General features: G+C 38.2%; 8 non-coding genes across 8 annotated transcripts; all 8 read left to right on the top strand.

The window, feature by feature from the left end:
* The first annotated feature begins 2572 nt into the window (after window positions 1-2572).
* TRNAG-UCC (transfer RNA glycine (anticodon UCC)) lies at window positions 2573-2644 on the top strand. Its single transcript has one exon. It is a non-coding gene; the product is annotated as a tRNA-Gly (tRNA).
* A 428-nt stretch (window positions 2645-3072) lies between these two features.
* Window positions 3073-3144, top strand: TRNAG-UCC (transfer RNA glycine (anticodon UCC)). The gene has a single exon. It is a non-coding gene; the product is annotated as a tRNA-Gly (tRNA).
* A 1928-nt stretch (window positions 3145-5072) lies between these two features.
* Window positions 5073-5144, top strand: TRNAG-UCC (transfer RNA glycine (anticodon UCC)). Its single transcript has one exon. It is a non-coding gene; the product is annotated as a tRNA-Gly (tRNA).
* A 428-nt stretch (window positions 5145-5572) lies between these two features.
* Window positions 5573-5644, top strand: TRNAG-UCC (transfer RNA glycine (anticodon UCC)). The gene has a single exon. It is a non-coding gene; the product is annotated as a tRNA-Gly (tRNA).
* A 927-nt stretch (window positions 5645-6571) lies between these two features.
* On the top strand, window positions 6572-6643 carry TRNAG-UCC (transfer RNA glycine (anticodon UCC)). The gene has a single exon. It is a non-coding gene; the product is annotated as a tRNA-Gly (tRNA).
* Window positions 6644-7571: 928 nt separating this feature from the next.
* On the top strand, window positions 7572-7643 carry TRNAG-UCC (transfer RNA glycine (anticodon UCC)). The gene has a single exon. It is a non-coding gene; the product is annotated as a tRNA-Gly (tRNA).
* Window positions 7644-11069: 3426 nt separating this feature from the next.
* Window positions 11070-11141, top strand: TRNAG-UCC (transfer RNA glycine (anticodon UCC)). Its single transcript has one exon. It is a non-coding gene; the product is annotated as a tRNA-Gly (tRNA).
* Window positions 11142-11569: 428 nt separating this feature from the next.
* On the top strand, window positions 11570-11641 carry TRNAG-UCC (transfer RNA glycine (anticodon UCC)). Its single transcript has one exon. It is a non-coding gene; the product is annotated as a tRNA-Gly (tRNA).
* The last annotated feature ends 8425 nt before the right edge of the window (window positions 11642-20066 follow it).

The raw sequence follows: 20066 nt of genomic DNA, 5'->3' as shown, positions 1-20066 counted from the left end.
GGCTATAAATATCTTTCAAACAGTTGTTGTGATTTCCATATTGGCCACAATATGCACTTGAAAAGTGCTCAAGCATTGGTGGTATAGTGGTGAGCATAGATGCCTTCCAAGCAGTTGACCTGGGTTAGATTCCCGGCCAATACATTCTTTTCCTTATGTGCTGTTTTCACACTTATAGTTGTTGCTTAAGATATGCTCAGATGACAAGGTCCATAGAAAATTTTAAATTCTTTGTAGAAATCATGATTCCTTCTTAGCAGATGACTTTTGATTCCACCACTGCTTGATTAAAGATTTGTAAATATATTTTACAAAGTTCACTGAGGTGCCATATGCAAGTACATCAAAGGTCTTTTCTTTTCTCAGTTTTGATACCACTGTATATCAGTTCAATGGTGCATAAAAACCTTAAGTATGGATGAGCCTAAATCTTGAATTGTGAATGCCATGCAATTTGACAATTTTGTTTGAATATCTTCCACCAATGGTGCTACAGCGCAGGCTATAAATATCTTTCAAACAGTTGTTGTGATTTCCATATTGGCCACTATGTGCATTTGAAAAGTGCTCAAGCATTGGTGGTATAGTGGTGAGCATAGCTGCCTTCCAAGCAGTTGATCTGGGTTTGATTCCTGGCCAATGCATCCTTTTCCTTATGTGCTGTTTTCGCACTTATAGTTGTTGCTTAAGATATGCTCAGATGACAAGGTCCATAGAAAGTGTTAAAATCTTTGTATAAATCATGATTCCTTCTTAGCAGATTACTTTTGATTCCACCACTGCCTGATTAAAGATTTGTAAACACATTTTACAAAGTTCACTGAGGTGCCATATGCAAGTACATCAAAGGTCTTTTCTTTTCTCAGTTTTGATACCACTGTATATCAGTTCAATGGTGCATAAAAACCTTAAGTATGGATGAGCCTAAATCTTGAATTGTGAATGTCATGCAATTTGCCAATTTTGTTTGAATATCTTCCACCAATGGTGCTACAGCGCAGGCTATAAATATCTTTCAAACAGTTGTTGTGATTTCCATATTGGCCACTATATGCATTTGAAAAGTGCTCAAGCATTGGTGGTATAGGGGTGAGCATAGCTGCCTACCAAGCAGTTGACCCGTGTTCGATTCCCGGCCAATTCATCCTTTTCCTTATGTGCTGTTTTCGCACTTATAGTTGTTGCTTAAGATATGCTCAGATGACAAGGTCCATAGGAAATGTTAAAATCTTTGTAGAAATCATAATTCCTACTTAGCAGATGACTTTTGATTCCACCACTGCCTGATTAAAGATTTGTAAACACATTTTACAAAGTTCACTGAGGTGCCATATGCAAGTACATCAAAGGTCTTTTCTTTTCTCAGTTTTGATACCACTGTATATCAGTTCAATGGTGCATAAAAACCTTAAGTATGGATGAGCCTAAATCTTGAATTGTGAATGTCATGCAATTTGCCAATTTTGTTTGAATATCTTCCACCAATGGTGCTACAGCGCAGGCTATAAATATCTTTCAAACAGTTGTTGTGATTTCCATATTGGCCACAATATGCATTTGAAAAGTGCTCAAGCATTGGTGGTATAGTGGTGAGCATAGCTGCCTTCCAGGCAGTTGACCTGGGTTCGATTCCCGGCCAATACATTCTTTTCCTTATGTGCTGTTTTCACACTTATAGTTGTTGCTTAAGATATGCTCAGATGACAAGGTCCATAGAAAGTGTTAAAATCTTTGTAGAAATCATGATTCCTTCTTAGCAGATTACTTTTGATTCCACCACTGCCTGATTAAAGATTTGTAAACACATTTTACAAAGTTCACTGAGGTGCCATATGCAAGTACATCAAAGGTCTTTTCTTTTCTCAGTTTTGATACCACTGTATATCAGTTCAATGGTGCATAAAAACCTTAAGTATGGATGAGCCTAAATCTTGAATTGTGAATGTCATGCAATTTGCCAATTTTGTTTGAATATCTTCCACCAATGGTGCTACAGCGCAGGCTATAAATATCTTTCAAACAGTTGTTGTGATTTCCATATTGGCCACTATATGCATTTGAAAAGTGCTCAAGCATTGGTGGTATAGGGGTGAGCATAGCTGCCTTCCAAGCAGTCAACCCGGGTTCGATTCCCGGACAATTCATCCTTTTCCTTATGTGCTGTTTTCGCACTTATAGTTGTTGCTTAAGATATGCTCAGATGACAAGGTCCATAGGAAATGTTAAAATCTTTGTAGAAATCATGATTCCTTCTTAGCAGATGACTTTTGATTCCACCACTGCCTGATTAAAGATTTGTAAACACATTTTACAAAGTTCACTGAGGTGCCATATGCAAGTACATCAAAGGTCTTTTCTTTTCTCAGTTTTGATACCACTGTATATCAGTTCAATGGTGCATAAAAACCTTAAGTATGGATAAGCCTAAATCTTGAATTGTGAATGTCATGCAATTTGCCAATTTTGTTTAAATATCTACCACCAATGGTGCTACAGTGCAGGCTATAAATATCTTTCAAACAGTTGTTGTGATTTCCATATTGGCCACAATATGCACTTGAAAAGTGCTCAAGCATTGGTGGTATAGTGGTGAGCATAGCTGCCTTCCAAGCAGTTGACCCGGGATCGATTCCCGGCCAATACATTCTTTTCCTTATGTGCTGTTTTCACACTTATAGTTGTTGCTTAAGATATGCTCAGATGACAAGGTCCATAGAAAATTTTAAATTCTTTGTAGAAATCATGATTCCTTCTTAGCAGATGACTTTTGATTCCACCACTGCCTGATTAAAGATTTGTAAACACATTTTACAAAGTTCACTGAGGTGCCATATGCAAGTACATCAAAGATCTTTTCTTTTCTCAGTTTTGATACCGCTGTATATCAGTACAATGGTGCATAAAAACCTTAAGTATGGATGAGCCTAAATCTTGAATTGTGAATGTCATGCAATTTGCCAATTTTGTTTAAATATCTACCACCAATGGTGCTACAGCGCAGGCTATAAATATCTTTCAAACAGTTGTTGTGATTTCCATATTGGCCACAATATGCGCTTGAAAAGTGGTCAAGCATTGGTGGTATAGTGGTGAGCATAGCTGCCTTCCAAGCAGTTGACCCGGGATCGATTCCCGGCCAATACATTCTTTTCCTTATGTGCTGTTTTCACACTTATAGTTGTTGCTTAAGATATGCTCAGATGACAAGGTCCATAGAAAATTTTAAATTCTTTGTAGAAATCATGATTCCTTCTTAGCAGATGACTTTTGATTCCACCACTGCCTGATTAAAGATTTGTAAACACATTTTACAAAGTTCACTGAGGTGCCATATGCAAGTACATCAAAGGTCTTTTCTTTTCTCAGTTTTGATACCACTGTATATCAGTTCAATGGTGCATAAAAACCTTAAGCATGGATGAGCCTAAATCTTGAATTGTGAATGTCATGCAATTTGCCAATTTTGTTTAAATATCTACCACCAATGGTGCTACAGCGCAGGCTATAAATATCTTTCAAACAGTTGTTGTGATTTCCATATTGGCCACAATATGCACTTGAAAAGTGCTCAAGCATTGGTGGTATAGTGGTGAGCATAGATGCCTTCCAAGCAGTTGACCTGGGTTAGATTCCCGGCCAATACATTCTTTTCCTTATGTGCTGTTTTCACACTTATAGTTGTTGCTTAAGATATGCTCAGATGACAAGGTCCATAGAAAATTTTAAATTCTTTGTAGAAATCATGATTCCTTCTTAGCAGATGACTTTTGATTCCACCACTGCTTGATTAAAGATTTGTAAATATATTTTACAAAGTTCACTGAGGTGCCATATGCAAGTACATCAAAGGTCTTTTCTTTTCTCAGTTTTGATACCACTGTATATCAGTTCTATGGTGCATAAAAACCTTAAGTATGGATGAGCCTAAATCTTGAATTGTGAATGTCATGCAATTTGCCAATTTTGTTTGAATATCTTCCACCAATGGTGCTACAGCGCAGGCTATAAATATCTTTCAAACAGTTGTTGTGATTTCCATATTGGCCACAATATGCATTTGAAAAGTGCTCAAGCATTGGTGGTATAGTGGTGAGCAAAGCTGCCTTCCAAGCAATTGACCCGGGTTCGATTCCCGGCCAATTCATCCTTTTCCTTATGTGCTGTTTTCGCACTTATAGTTGTTGCTTAAGATATGCTCAGATGACAAGGTCCATAGAAAATTTTAAATTCTTTGTAGAAATCATGATTCCTTCTTAGCAGATGACTTTTGATTCCACCACTGCCTGATTAAAGATTTGTAAACACATTTTACAAAGTTCACTGAGGTGCCATATGCAAGTACATCAAAGGTCTTTTCTTTTCTCAGTTTTGATACCAGTGTATATCAGTTCTATGGTGCATAAAAACCTTAAGTATGGATGAGCCTAAATCTTGAATTGTGAATGTCATGCAATTTGCCAATTTTGTTTGAATATCTTCCACCAATGGTGCTACAGCGCAGGCTATAAATATCTTTCAAACAGTTGTTGTGATTTCCATATTGGCCACTATATGCATTTGAAAAGTGCTCAAGCATTGGTGTTATAGTGGTGAGCATAGCTGTCTTCCAAGCAGTTGACCCGGGTTCGATTCCCGGCTAATTCATCCTTTTCCTTATGTGCTGTTTTCGCACTTATAGTTGTTGCTTAAGATATGCTCAGATGACAAGGTCCATAGAAAATGTTAAAATCTTTGTAAAAATCATGATTCTTTCTTAGCAGATGACTTTTGATTCCACCACTGCTTGATTAAAGATTTGTAAATACATTTTACAAAGTTCACTGAGGTGCCATATGCAAGTACATCACAGGTCTTTTCTTTTCTCAGTTTTGATACCACTGTATATCAGTTCTATGGTGCATAAAAACCTTAAGTATGGATGAGCCTAAATCTTGAATTGTGAATGTCATGCAATTTTCCAATTTTGTTTGAATATCTTCCACCAATGGTGCTACAGCACAGGCTATAAATATCTTTCAAACAGTTGTTGTGATTTCCATATTGGCCACTATATGCATTTTAAAAGTGCTCAAGCATTGGTGGTATAGTGGTGAGCATAGCTGTCTTCCAAGCAGTTGACCCGGGTTCGATTCCCGGCCAATGCATCCTTTTCCTTATGTGCTGTTTTCGCACTTATAGTTGTTGCTTAAGATATGCTCAGATGACAAGGTCCATAGAAAATGTTAAAATCTTTGTAGAAATCATGAGTCCTTCTTAGCAGATGACTTTTGATTCCACCACTGCCTGATTAAAGATTTGTAAATACATTTTACAGAGTTCACTGAGGTGCCATATGCAAGTAAATCGAAGGTCTTTTCTTTTCTCAGTTTTGATACCACTGTATATCAGTTCAATGGTGCATAAAAACCTTAAGTATGGATGAGCCTAAATCTTGAATTGTGAATGCCATGCAATTTGACAATTTTGTTTGAATATCTTCCACCAATGGTGCTACAGCGCAGGCTATAAATATCTTTCAAACAGTTGTTGTGATTTCCATATTGACCACTATATGCATTTGAAAAGCGCTCAAGCATTGGTGGTATAGTGGTGAGCATAGCTGCATTCCAAGCAGTTGACCCGGGTTCGATTCCCGGCCAATGCATCCTTTTCCTTATGTGCTGTTTTCGCACTTATAGTTGTTGCTTAAGATATGCTCAGATGACAAGGTCCATAGAAAATGTTAAAATCTTTGAAGAAAGCATGATTCCTTCTTAGCAGATGCTTTTTGATTCCACCACTGCCTGATTAAAGATTTGTAAATACATTTTACAAAGTTCACTGAGGTGCCATATGCAAGTAAATCAAAGGTCTTTTCTTTTCTCAGTTTTGATACCACTGTATATCAGTTCAATGGTGCATAAAAACCTTAAGTATGGATGAGCCTAAATCTTGAATTGTGAATGCCATGCAATTTGACAATTTTGTTTGAATATCTTCCACAAATGGTGCTACAGCACAGGCTATAAATATCTTTCAAACAGTTGTTGTGATTTCCATATTGGCCACTATATGCATTCGACAAGAGCTGAAGCATTGGTGGTATAGTGGTGAGCATAGCTGCCTTCCAAGCAGTTGACCCGTGTTCAATTCCTGGCCAATGCATCCTTTTCCTTATGTGCTGTTTTCGCACTTATAGTTGTTGCTTAAGATATGCTCAGATGACAAGGTCCATAGAAAATGTTAAAATCTTTGTAGAAATCATGATTCCTTCTTAGCAGATGACTTTTGATTCCACCACTGCCTGATTAAAAATTTGTAAATACATTTTAAAAGTTCACTGAGGTGCCATATGCAAGTAAATCGAAGGTCTTTTCTTTTCTCAGTTTTGATACCACTGTATATCAGTTCAATGGTGCATAAAAACCTTAAGTATGGATGAGCCTAAATCTTGAATTGTGAATGCCATGCAATTTGACAATTTTGTTTGAATATCTTCCACAAATGGTGCTACAGCGCAGGCTATAAAAATCTTTCAAACAGTGGTTGTGATTTCCATATTGGCCACTATATGCATTTGAAAAGTGCTCAAGCATTGATGGTATAGTGGTGAGCATAGCTGCCTTCCAAGCAGTTAACCCGGGTTCGATTCCCGGCCAATGCATCCTCTTCCTTATGTGCTGTTTTCACACTTATAGTTTTTGCTTAAGATATGCTCAGATGACAAGGTCCATAGAAAATGTTAAAATCTTTGTAGAAATCATGATTCTTTCTTAGCAGATGACTTTTGATTCCACCACTGCCTGATTAAAGATTTGTAAATACATTTTACAAAGTTCACTGAGGTGCCATATGCAAGTAAATCGAAGGTCTTTTCTTTTCTCAGTTTTGACACCACTGTATATCAGTTCAATGGTGCATAAAAACCTTAAGTATGGATGAGCCTAAATCTTGAATTGTGAATGCCATGCAATTTGACAATTTTGTTTGAATATCTTCCACCAATCGTGCTACAGCGCAGGCTATAAATATCTTTCAAACAGTTGTTGTGATTTCCATATTGACCACTATATGCATTTGAAAAGTGCTCAAGCATTGGTGGTATAGTGGTGAGCATAGCTGCCTTCCAAGCAGTTGACCCGGGTTTGATTCCAGGCCAATGCATTCCTTTCCTTATGTGCTGTTTTCGCACTTATAGTTGTTGCTTAAGATATGCTCAGATGACAAGGTCCATAGAAAATGTTAAAATCTTTGTAAAAATCATGAGTCCTTCTTAGCAGATGACTTTTGATTCCACCACTGCCTGATTAAAGATTTGTAAATACATTTTACAGAGTTCACTGAGGTGCCATATGCAAGTAAATCGAAGGTCTTTTCTTTTCTCAGTTTTGATACCACTGTATATCAGTTCAATGGTGCATAAAAACCTTAAGTATGGATGAGCCTAAATCTTGAATTGTGAATGCCATGCAATTTGACAATTTTGTTTGAATATCTTCCACCAATGGTGCTACAGCGCAGGCTATAAATATCTTTCAAACAGTTGTTGTGATTTCCATATTGACCACTATATGCATTTGAAAAGCGCTCAAGCATTGGTGGTATAGTGGTGAGCATAGCTGCATTCCAAGCAGTTGACCCGGGTTCGATTCCCGGCCAATGCATCCTTTTCCTTATGTGCTGTTTTCGCACTTATAGTTGTTGCTTAAGATATGCTCAGATGACAAGGTCCATAGAAAATGTTAAAATCTTTGTAGAAATCATGATTCCTTCTTAGCAGATGACTTTTGATTCCACCACTGCCTGATTAAAAATTTGTAAATACATTTTAAAAGTTCACTGAGGTGCCATATGCAAGTAAATCGAAGGTCTTTTCTTTTCTCAGTTTTGATACCACTGTATATCAGTTCAATGGTGCATAAAAACCTTAAGTATGGATGAGCCTAAATCTTGAATTGTGAATGCCATGCAATTTGACAATTTTGTTTGAATATCTTCCACAAATGGTGCTACAGCGCAGGCTATAAAAATCTTTCAAACAGTGGTTGTGATTTCCATATTGGCCACTATATGCATTTGAAAAGTGCTCAAGCATTGATGGTATAGTGGTGAGCATAGCTGCCTTCCAAGCAGTTAACCCGGCTTCGATTCCCGGCCAATGCATCCTCTTCCTTATGTGCTGTTTTCACACTTATAGTTTTTGCTTAAGATATGCTCAGATGACAAGGTCCATAGAAAATGTTAAAATCTTTGTAGAAATCATGATTCTTTCTTAGCAGATGACTTTTGATTCCACCACTGCCTGATTAAAGATTTGTAAATACATTTTACAAAGTTCACTGAGGTGCCATATGCAAGTAAATCGAAGGTCTTTTCTTTTCTCAGTTTTGACACCACTGTATATCAGTTCAATGGTGCATAAAAACCTTAAGTATGGATGAGCCTAAATCTTGAATTGTGAATGCCATGCAATTTGACAATTTTGTTTGAATATCTTCCACCAATCGTGCTACAGCGCAGGCTATAAATATCTTTCAAACAGTTGTTGTGATTTCCATATTGACCACTATATGCATTTGAAAAGTGCTCAAGCATTGGTGGTATAGTGGTGAGCATAGCTGCCTTCCAAGCAGTTGACCCGGGTTTGATTCCAGGCCAATGCATTCCTTTCCTTATGTGCTGTTTTCGCACTTATAGTTGTTGCTTAAGATATGCTCAGATGACAAGGTCCATAGAAAATGTTAAAATCTTTGTAAAAATCATGATTCCTTCTTAGCAGATGACTTTTGATTCCACCACTGCTTGATTAAAGATTTGTAAATACATTTTACAAAGTTCACTGAGGTGCCATATGCAAGTACATCACAGGTCTTTTCTTTTCTCAGTTTTGATACCACTGTATATCAGTTCTATGGTGCATAAAAACCTTAAGTATGGATGAGCCTAAATCTTGAATTGTGAATGTCATGCAATTTTCCAATTTTGTTTGAATATCTTCCACCAATGGTGCTACAGCGCAGGCTATAAATATCTTTCAAACAGTTGTTGTGATTTCCATATTGACCACAATATGCATCTGAAAAGCGCTCAAGCATTGGTGGTATAGTGGTGAGCTTAGCTTCATTCCAAGCAGTTGACCCGGGTTCGATTCCCGGCCAATGCATCCTTTTCCTTATGTGCTGTTTTCGCACTTATAGTTGTTGCTTAAGATATGCTCAGATGACAAGGTCCATAGAAAATGTTAAAATCTTTGAAGAAAGCATGATTCTTTCTTAGCAGATGCCTTTTGATTCCACCACTGCCTGATTAAAGATTTGTAAATACATTTTACAAAGTTCACTGAGGTGCCATATGCAAGTAAATCAAAGGTCTTTTCTTTTCTCAGTTTTGATACCACTGTATATCAGTTCAATGGTGCATAAAAACCTTAAGTATGGATGAGCCTAAATCTTGAATTGTGAATGTCATGCAATTTTCCAATTTTGTTTGAATATCTTCCACCAATGGTGCTACAGCGCAGGCTATAAATATCTTTCAAACAGTTGTTTTGATTTCCATATTGACCACTATATGCATTTGAAAAGTGCTCAAGCATTGGTGGTATAGTGGTGTGCATAGCTACCTTCCAAGCAGTTGACCCAGGTTCGATTCCCGGCCAATGCATCCTTTTCCTTATGTGCTGTTTTCGCACTTATAGTTGTTGCTTAAGATATGCTCAGATGACAAGGTCCATAGAAAATGTTAAATCTTTGTAAAAATCATGATTCTTTCTTAGCAGATGACTTTTGATTCCACCACTGCTTGATTAAAGATTTGTAAATACATTTTACAAAGTTCACTGAGGTGCCATATGCAAGTACATCACAGGTATTTTCTTTCCTCAGTTTTGATACCACTGTATATCAGTTCTATGGTGCATAAAAACCTTAAGTATGGATGAGCCTAAATCTTGAATTGTGAATGTCATGCAATTTTCCAATTTTGTTTGAATATCTTCCACCAATGGTGCTACAGCACAGGCTATAAATATCTTTCAAACAGTTGTTGTGATTTCCATATTGGCCACTATATGCATTTTAAAAGTGCTCAAGCATTGGTGGTATAGTGGTGAGCATAGCTGTCTTCCAAGCAGTTGACCCGGGTTCTATTCCCGGCCAATGCATCCTTTTCCTTATGTGCTGTTTTCGCACTTATAGTTGTTGCTTAAGATATGCTCAGATGACAAGGTCCATAGAAAATGTTAAAATCTTTGTAGAAATCATGAGTCCTTCTTAGCAGATGACTTTTGATTCCACCACTGCCTGATTAAAGATTTGTAAATACATTTTACAAAGTTCACTGAGGTGCCATATGCAAGTAAATCGAAGGACTTTTCTTTTCTCAGTTTTGATACCACTGTATATCAGTTCAATGGTGCATAAAAACCTTAAGTATGGATGAGCCTAAATCTTGAATTGTGAATGCCATGCAATTTGACAATTTTGTTTGAATATCTTCCACCAATGGTGCTACAGCGCATGCTATAAATATCTTTCAAACAGTTGTTGTGATTTCCATATTGACCACTATATGCATTTGAAAAGCGCTCAAGCATTGTTGGTATAGTGGTGAGCATAGCTGCATTCCAAGCAGTTGACCCGGGTTCGATTCTCGGCCAATGCATCCTTTTCCTTATGTGCTGTTTTCGCACTTATAGTTGTTGCTAAAGATATGCTCAGATGACAAGGTCCATAGAAAATGTTAAAATCTTTGAAGAAAGCATGATTCCTTCTTAGCAGATGCCTTTTGATTCCACCACTGCCTGATTAAAGATTTGTAAATACATTTTACAAAGTTCACTGAGGTGCCATATGCCAGTAAATCAAAGGTCTTTTCTTTTCTCAGTTTTGATACCACTGTATATCAGTTCAATGGTGCATAAAAACCTTAAGTATGGATGAGCCTAAATCTTGAATTGTGAATGTCATGCAATTTTCCAATTTTGTTTGAATATCTTCCACCAATGGTGCTACAGCATAGGCTATAAATATCTTTCAAACAGTTGTTGTGATTTCCATATTGGCCACTATATGCATTCGACAAGAGCTGAAGCATTGGTGGTATAGTGGTGAGCATAGCTGCCTTCCAAGCAGTTGACCCGGGTTCGATTCTCGGCCAATGCATCCTTTTCCTTATGTGCTGTTTTCGCACTTATAGTTGTTGCTTAAGATATGCTCAGATGACAAGGTCCATAGAAAATGTTAAAATCTTTGTAGAAATCATGATTCCTTCTTAGCAGATGACTTTTGATTCCACCACTGCCTGATTAAAAATTTGTAAATACATTTTACAAAGTTCACTGAGGTGCCATATGCAAGTAAATCGAAGGTCTTTTCTTTTCTCAGTTTTGATACCACTGTATATCAGTTCAATGGTGCATAAAAACCTTAAGTATGGATGAGCCTAAATCTTGAATTGTGAATGCCATGCAATTTGACAATTTTGTTTGAATATCTTCCACCAATGGTGCTACAGCGCAGGCTATAAAAATTTTTCAAACAGTGGTTGTGATTTCCATATTGGCCACTATATGCATTAGACAAGTGCTCAAGCATTGATGGTATAGTGGTGAGCATAGCTGCCTTCCAAGCAGTTAACCCGGGTTCGATTCCCGGCCAATGCATCCTCTTCCTTATGTGCTGTTTTCACACTTATAGTTTTTGCTTAAGATATGCTCAGATGACAAGGTCCATAGAAAATGTTAAAATCTTTGTAGAAATCATGATTCCTTCTTAGCAGATGACTTTTGATTCCACCACTGCCTGATTAAAGATTTGTAAATACATTTTACAAAGTTCACTGAGGTGCCATATGCAAGTAAATCGAAGGTCTTTTCTTTTCTCAGTTTTGATACCACTGTATATCAGTTCAATGATGCATAAAAACCTTAAGTATGGAAGAGCCTAAATCTTGAATTGTGAATGCCATGCAATTTGACAATTTTGTTTGAATATCTTCCACCAATGGTGCTACAGCGCAGGCTATAAATATCTTTCAAACAGTTGTTGTGATTTCCATATTGACCACTATATGCATTTGAAAAGCGCTCAAGCATTGGTGGTATAGTGGTGAGCTTAGCTTCATTCCAAGCAGTTGACCCGGGTTCGATTCCCGGCCAATGCATCCTTTTCCTTATGTGCTGTTTTCGCACTTATAGTTGTTGCTTAAGATATGCTCAGATGACAAGGTCCATAGAAAATGTTAAAATCTTTGAAGAAAGCATGATTCTTTCTTAGCAGATGCCTTTTGATTCCACCACTGCCTGATTAAAGATTTGTAAATACATTTTACAAAGTTCACTGAGGTGCCATATGCAAGTAAATCAAAGGTCTTTTCTTTTCTCAGTTTTGATACCACTGTATATCAGTTCTATGGTGCATAAAAACCTTAAGTATGGATGAGCCTAAATCTTGAATTGTGAATGTCATGCAATTTTCCAATTTTGTTTGAATATCTTCCACCAATGGTGCTACAGCACAGGCTATAAATATCTTTCAAACAGTTGTTGTGATTTCCATATTGGCAACTATATGCATTTGAAAAGTGTTCAAGCATTGGTGGTATAGTGGTGAGCATAGCTGTCTTCCAAGCAGTTGATCCGGGTACGATTCCCGGCCAATGCATCCTTTTCCTTATGTGCTGTTTTCGCACTTATAGTTGTTGCTTAAGATATGCTCAGATGACAAGGTCCATAGAAAATGTTAAAATCTTTGTAGAAATCATGATTCCTTCTTAGCAGATGACTTTTGATTCCACCACTGCCTGATTAAAAATTTGTAAATACATTTTACAAAGTTCACTGAGGTGCCATATGCAAGTAAATCGAAGGTCTTTTCTTTTCTCAGTTTTGATACCACTGTATATCAGTTCAATGGTGCATAAAAACCTTAAGTATGGATGAGCCTAAATCTTGAATTGTGAATGCCATGCAATTTGACAATTTTGTTTGAATATCTTCCACCAATGGTGCTACAGCGCAGGCTATAAAAATCTTTCAAACAGTGGTTGTGATTTCCATATTGGCCACTATATGCATTTGAAAAGTGCTCAAGCATTGATGGTATAGTGGTGAGCATAGCTGCCTTCCAAGCAGTTAACCCAGGTTCGATTCCCGGCCAATGCATCCTCTTCCTTATGTGCTGTTTTCGCACTTATAGTTGTTGCTTAAGATATGCTCAGATGACAAGGTCCATAGAAAATGTTAAAAACTTTGTAGAAATCACGATTCCTTCTTAGCAGATTACTTTTGATTCCACCACTGCCTGATTAAAGATTTGTAAACACATTTTACAAAGTTCACTGAGGTGCCATATGCAAGTACATCAAAGGTCTTTTCTTTTCTCAGTTTTGATACCACTGTATATCAGTTCAATGATGCATAAAAACCTTAAGTATGGATGAGCCTAAATCTTGAATTGTGAATGTCATGCAATTTTCCAATTTTGTTTGAATATCTTCCACCAATGGTGCTACAGCGCAGGCTATAAATATCTTTCAAACAGTTGTTGTGATTTCCATATTGACCACTATATGCATTTGAAAAGCGCTCAAGCATTGGTGGTATAGTGGTGAGCATAGATGCATTCCAAACAGTTAACCCGGGTTCGATTCCCGGCCAATGCATTCTTTTCTTTATGTGCTGTTTTCACACTTATAGTTGTTGCTTAAGATATGCTCAGATGACAAGGTCCATAGAAAATCTTAAAATCTTTGTAGAAATCATGATTCCTTCTTAGCAGATGACTTTTTGATTCCACCTCTGCATGATTAAAGATTTGTAAACACATTTTACAAAGTTCACTGAGGTGCCATATGCAAGTACATCAAAGGTCTTTTCTTTTCTCAGTTTTGATACCACTGTATATCAGTTCTATGGTGCATAAAAACCTTAAGTATGAGTAGATAAAGTCAACCTTTCTGTCAAACTTGACAGTTGTTAACGCCCCCTTGCCCTAGGACCCGCCCCCTTTTAATATTAAATGATAGTGTTTTATATCGCTTAATATAAAATTAATATAAATTTATAGTGTTCGATATTAAAACGTATTAAAAATTGTCGCGTAACACCAGTCGCAGAGTGTCGCGCAACACCCCGTCGCAGTATGTCACGCAACGCGGCGCGTCAAATCAGGCGGATGAAAGATGCATATTACACAGTGTTAAAACCAGGTAGTTTTAGCGGTATTGATAAATATTATGAGTCGGTTAAAAATAAATTTAAAAGATCCGACGTAAGAAAGTGGTTACAAGAACAAGACGCCTACACGCTGCACAAGCCAGCAAGAAAAAACTATAAAAGGAACATGATTTGTGTATCGGGTATAAACCAACAGTGGCAATGCGATTTGGTCTCGCTGATAGATTTGTCAAAATACAACGATGGCGTTAAATACATATTAACAATCATCGATATATTCAGTAAGAGGGTGTGGGGTGAAAGTCTGACCGCTAAGAATGCAGCAACAGTCGCTAATGCTTTTGAAAAAATATTCCAGCGCGGTGATGTGCCGATGAAGCTACAAACCGATAATGGTAAAGAGTTTCTAAACAGAAGCCTAAAAAAGGTGTTAGAAAAATACGGTATAAAACATTTCACGACCAATAACGATGTGAAAGCGGCTGTTATAGAGCGCTTCAATAGGACTTTAAAAACACGCATGTGGCGCTATTTCACGGCAAAGAATACCTACAGATATATAGACGTTTTACAAGACTTCATACGCAGCTATAATAACACATACCATAGAACGATTAAGTGCGCTCCAAACGATGTGAATGACTCTAACGCGTTGAGTGTCTTCAAAACGACCTACGGTGATTACTTTAGAAGTAAGAAAGCCCCAGTTTGTTTAGGAATCGGTGACCACGTCCGTATTTCTAAATATAAGGACATATTTCAGAAAGGTTACGAACAGAGCTTTTCTGAGGAGATTTTTGTTGTACATAGTGTGAACACTAAAGGGATTAAACCGCTTTATAAGTTGGCAGATCTGTACGGTGAAGTTATAACAGGTAGTTTTTACCCCGAAGAGCTTCAAAGCATACCAAAAAACTATAACAGAGTTTACAAAGTGGAAAAGATTTTAAAAAATAAGACGGTCAGAGGCCGTAAATACGCGTTAGTCAAGTGGCGCGGTTACCCCGCAAAATTTAACAGTTGGGTCGCAGCATCGGTGATAAAAGACATATAAAGATCATCAGTATCTAACAAGACGAGCGATGGATGACAAATCGTTCTACATAACCTTACCCAGCAACGCATCGGCTGTTACCTTCCCGCAAAATAAGATTTCTAACTATACGACAAAGTTGGCTAAACCGATAGACTTAAATGGCGAATGGGAAGTGGCACTTACTGAGATACAATACCCGCATACGTGGAATACATTGGATTTACAAGATTGTAGACTGCAATTATCATGGGATGGAACGGCGGACCAGCCGGTGGCGAGAGTCGCGAGTTTGTGCATTAAACCCGGTTTTTATGAAACAATCGAGGCGTTACTGAACGTAATCAACGCTGAAATTGTACAACTGAAACTGGACGTTGGATTAAGACTAACGTATGATCCATTTGCACGCGTTGTAACATGTGACAGCAAACTGTTGTATCAAATCCACGCCGGTTCTAAGCTGACATGGATACTGGGTTTACAGCCTAAAACTAATATTTCTAAACCATGCGCCGACATCAAAGGCGGCCAATATACGATGTACGTGTACACAGACATTATCGAACACCAACGGGTCGGGGATAGTTATGTACCGCTACTTCGCACTGTTGAAATGAAGGGTTATAACAATGAGGTTGTCACAATACGATACGAGAAACCCGATTACGTACCATTGTGCAAAACACATTTTGACACGATAGCCATAGAGATAAAGAACGACCAAAACGAGAACATGGCATTTAAGTTTGGGAAAGCGATCGTGAAGCTACACTTCAGACGCCGCAAAACTGAATTTTATTAACTAAGCAGAATGGTAGCTGTTAAAAATTATGGCGATCCGGGGCTCTATGCGCAATATTATAAATCTCAAGCAGGTAATGGATTACCAGGTTTTCACGGCAGCGCATACATGTACGGCTGCGGTTTAGGCGGTATTTTTCGAAGTCTTTTCAGAAAAGCTGTTCCTCTTTTCCGGAGAGGTTTAGAGTTGGCTAAACCGCATATGAAGACAGCGGTTCGTAATATAGCGAAAGATGTTATCGGGCAAGCCACAACGGCCGTTGTGAATAAGATACACGAGGCGAACCAAGCAAAGCAAGACGGTTCAGGACTAATATATACAAGAAAAGGCGTGTCTAAAAGAAAACGGAAGCGTATGATAGCGCTTCCGCCTTGGGACATACCCTTTTTAAATAAAAAACAGAGACGACGCAACTCAAAGAAGAAGAGAAAGCCGAAGAGTGCCGTTGGTGATATTTTTTAAACATGTCTTTCATACACCACGAATCCGTTGAATGTGCAAAAACAGAGCTGGATCTTTTTGACGTGCCCCCGACACAAACTAGCATAGAGAAAAGTCTATACGTCGAAGTTCAACCTTTAGCGGCGTTATCCGACACAGCTCCGCTTGAATTTTATATAGCAGCCAGCGGTGAACACTACTACGATCTGAACAATACGCTGTTGTACGTGACATGCAAGATCGTACGAACCGATAACACGCCGATACCGCAAGGTGCGCGGGTCGCGCTTATTAATTACCCAATAGCGACCTTATTCAACCAAGTGGATGTAACTCTGGGCGACAGGCTCATATCACAATCCAACAATCTTTACGCATACCGCGCGTACATTGAGACTATATTAAATTACAGCTCGGACGCATTGTCAACAAAACACACAACAGGACTATTTTACAAAGATGTGGATGGTGAATTTAACAACACGGCGCTGGACGGCCCGAATACGGGATTCAAAAAACGAGCAGGCGCAACAGCGCAGAGTCGCACTGTTGAACTGCTAGGCCCGCTTCACTGCGACCTCTTCCATCAACATAAACTAATTTTAAACGCCGTTGATCTGAAGATTAAACTAACCAGAAACAAAGATGCATTCTGCTTAATGACGTCTGAGGCGGATGCCTTTAAAATACAGATCACAGCTGCATCCCTGTTCGTGAAAAGAGTTCAGGTCTCACCGGCCGTGCGGATTGGGCACGCGCAGGCTCTGTTAAACGGTAACGCGAAATACGCGATTGACCGCGTTGGGATGAAAATCTACAGCGTACCAACAGGCAGTAGAGTATTTAATCTAGAAAATTTATTTTTAGGACAAGTACCGAAAACAGTTATAGCAGGTTTCGTGGATAACGAATCATTTTCAGGAATCCATAACCGGAACCCCCTGTGCTTTGAACATAAAAATGTAAGTTTTGCGTCCCTTTATCTGGATGGAACGCCGCACCCCGCCAAGCCATTTCAACCCGACTTTGAAAGCGGTAATGCTGTAAGAGAGTATATGTCACTCATACAAATCACAAATAAGCAGAAATCTGACAATGGTATACTGATTGACCGCGAAGAGTACCTCAGGGGCTACACGCTATTCGCTTTTGACCTTTCACCAGAACAGGAGTGTGGAGAACACCTTTCCCTGATAAGAACAGGCAATCTACGTGCCGAATTCCGCTTTGCAGAAGCGTTGGACCGGACAGTCAATGTGATAATATACGCACTATTTGATAACATCATCGAGATTAATCAAAGGCGCGATGTGCTGTACGATTATCTATAAATGAAATAAACTAACACTACGCTGCTGAAAAAATGAACACATTACAGATAAACTGTATTCTGTACGCCGTGCAAAGCACAAGGCATGTTTTTAAAGGAACGTATCCGTGCGATATGTTACCGGTCAGTAAACTGTTGCAATATCCCTGCGCGTTTGTAATCAATACGCATAGCAGCGGGCAGCCGGGTGAGCACTGGTTGGCCGCTTATTTTAACGAACAACGTGAATGTTACTTTTTTGATTCTTACGGGTTAGCCCCTGACAGCCCCCTATTCCCAAAGGCAATAATACATTTTTTAAACTTGAATTCAAAAAGTGTTTATCACCAAAATATGCAGTTGCAAAATTTTAACAGTACCGTTTGCGGTCAATATTGCATATACTTTATATTTTACATGTGTAAAAAATACAAATATGTGGATGTACTGGCCCGTTTTAGTGATGACACAAAACGTAATGATTGTTTTGTTTCAAATTTTGTAAGACGACTACCAAGAAGCCATTGTCTGAATCATTATGCATATAGATATATACAGAATTGCGTAACTTGTAACCAGCGTTGTGCGTGAAACACGCTTCACACACAGCGTTGTGCGTGAAACGTTTTATGTACAACGTGTCAATGACACGTTGTACATAAAACGTTTCACGCACAACGCTGTGTGTGAAGCGTGTTACGCACAACGTTGTATTGTTTGTGTAACTTGTAATCAACATTCTGTTTGATACGTTTTATGTACAACGCATCATACCTATGATGTTTTTCTAATAAACAACGTTGTTTATTAAACTTTATATCGTGTGCTTGAAATTTCTTCCGTTTACAGCAATAGAAACAAAGAACAAAACGTTGTTTTATAAAGCATAAGCATATTTTATTGATATATGTATATATATATATATATATATAACACGGTAAAGATGAGTTTAAAACATTACATAAAATATTATTGACATAAGTTAAACATTGTGGCGCAAAATACCAACACAAAATACAGTGTATAAAAATAATATAAATTAGTTATATGTTATAGTTTCAGCCACTGTGAATCCTGAAATAGATTTACGGATCTTTTCCTAGGCAGTAAGTAACCATGCGGTGTTGTTAAACCTGGGGGACTTAAAACATTTATTCGCCCTTTGTTAAGGGTTTGTAACGACATGGGCGATGTCACAGCGCCATCAGAGTCATCCTGCATCTCAGCTTTTAATCGTTCTAAACACATTCTATTCCCCGCATTGGCTATGACGGTTGAGGGAATATTCAATTCAGACATAGCCCGCATAAATTCAGGCCAACCATTCGGTATATTACGGATCGACACACCGTTACTTTGCGTGATGCTTCTTATTAAATCTAACATGTTGGAACCAGGCACAGTGACGCCTTTGTACAGAAACTCCCCTTTACTGTTCCAGTCTGTGATGTGTTTAGAGCGTGTCATTTTACTCAATAGTATTTCACAGTTTTTCTTATACCGGTCATTAACACCGCTCAAAAGCTCATGATAAACAGCATCGGGGGCAATAGGCTGTGTCGTATTATTTGATTCATCAACAGATTTTGCAACGGGTGATAAAAGAGCTAAAGTTGACATTTCACTATCAGCCTGCTTACTCAACACCAGGTATCTCTGCAACAACATTGTATATCGCTTTGCTTTTTCATATTCTGATAAATCATTATTCTGTAGTATTTTCACGATCTCTACATCTAGACCGTGCGTTGCTGTTTTACGTATGTCGTCGCTGTTCGTTTTATTATGTAAACGTTCTATCTGATTCTGAGGCACCAGATACATTTTCTCAGCGTACTCCATCAGCGATTAGACAATAGTCCTGTAATTAGCGGTATAGCAAAACCAAGCAGCGAGCCGATAAAACCACCCGACTGTTTAACCAGAATCTTCTTTTTTCCAATGGCACATTTCTTATTACAAAGTGATTTTATAAGCGCACGCTTCTTTTTAAGGTAGTTCAGCTGCCGTTGAGACAGCGGTATTTTGCCTTTAAGCGTGTTGAGCGCTATCTCACAAATGGCCGTGACTAAATCGTTTGAAGCGTTGGATAAAATAGCATTTCTTTGGATTGGTGTGGCTTTAATTAACGTTTTTAAAAGCACCCAATTACGTCTTATCCGCCCCGACATGTTCACCGTTGTTAGAATGGCAACAAATGACTAAAGGTTGTACTGTTATAGCTTTATAGAACCACGCTTCTTAATGACAAAAGCGACAGGCTTGTCTGGTGGGAATAAGCCGCTTCGTAAACGATAATCGTCAAGAGCGTTGTTTCTTAAAT

Source organism: Pseudophryne corroboree, chromosome 4, assembly GCF_028390025.1.
Source record: "Pseudophryne corroboree isolate aPseCor3 chromosome 4, aPseCor3.hap2, whole genome shotgun sequence".
Lineage (NCBI taxonomy): Eukaryota > Metazoa > Chordata > Amphibia > Anura > Myobatrachidae > Pseudophryne > Pseudophryne corroboree.
This window is presented reverse-complemented; position numbering and strand designations above follow the sequence as displayed.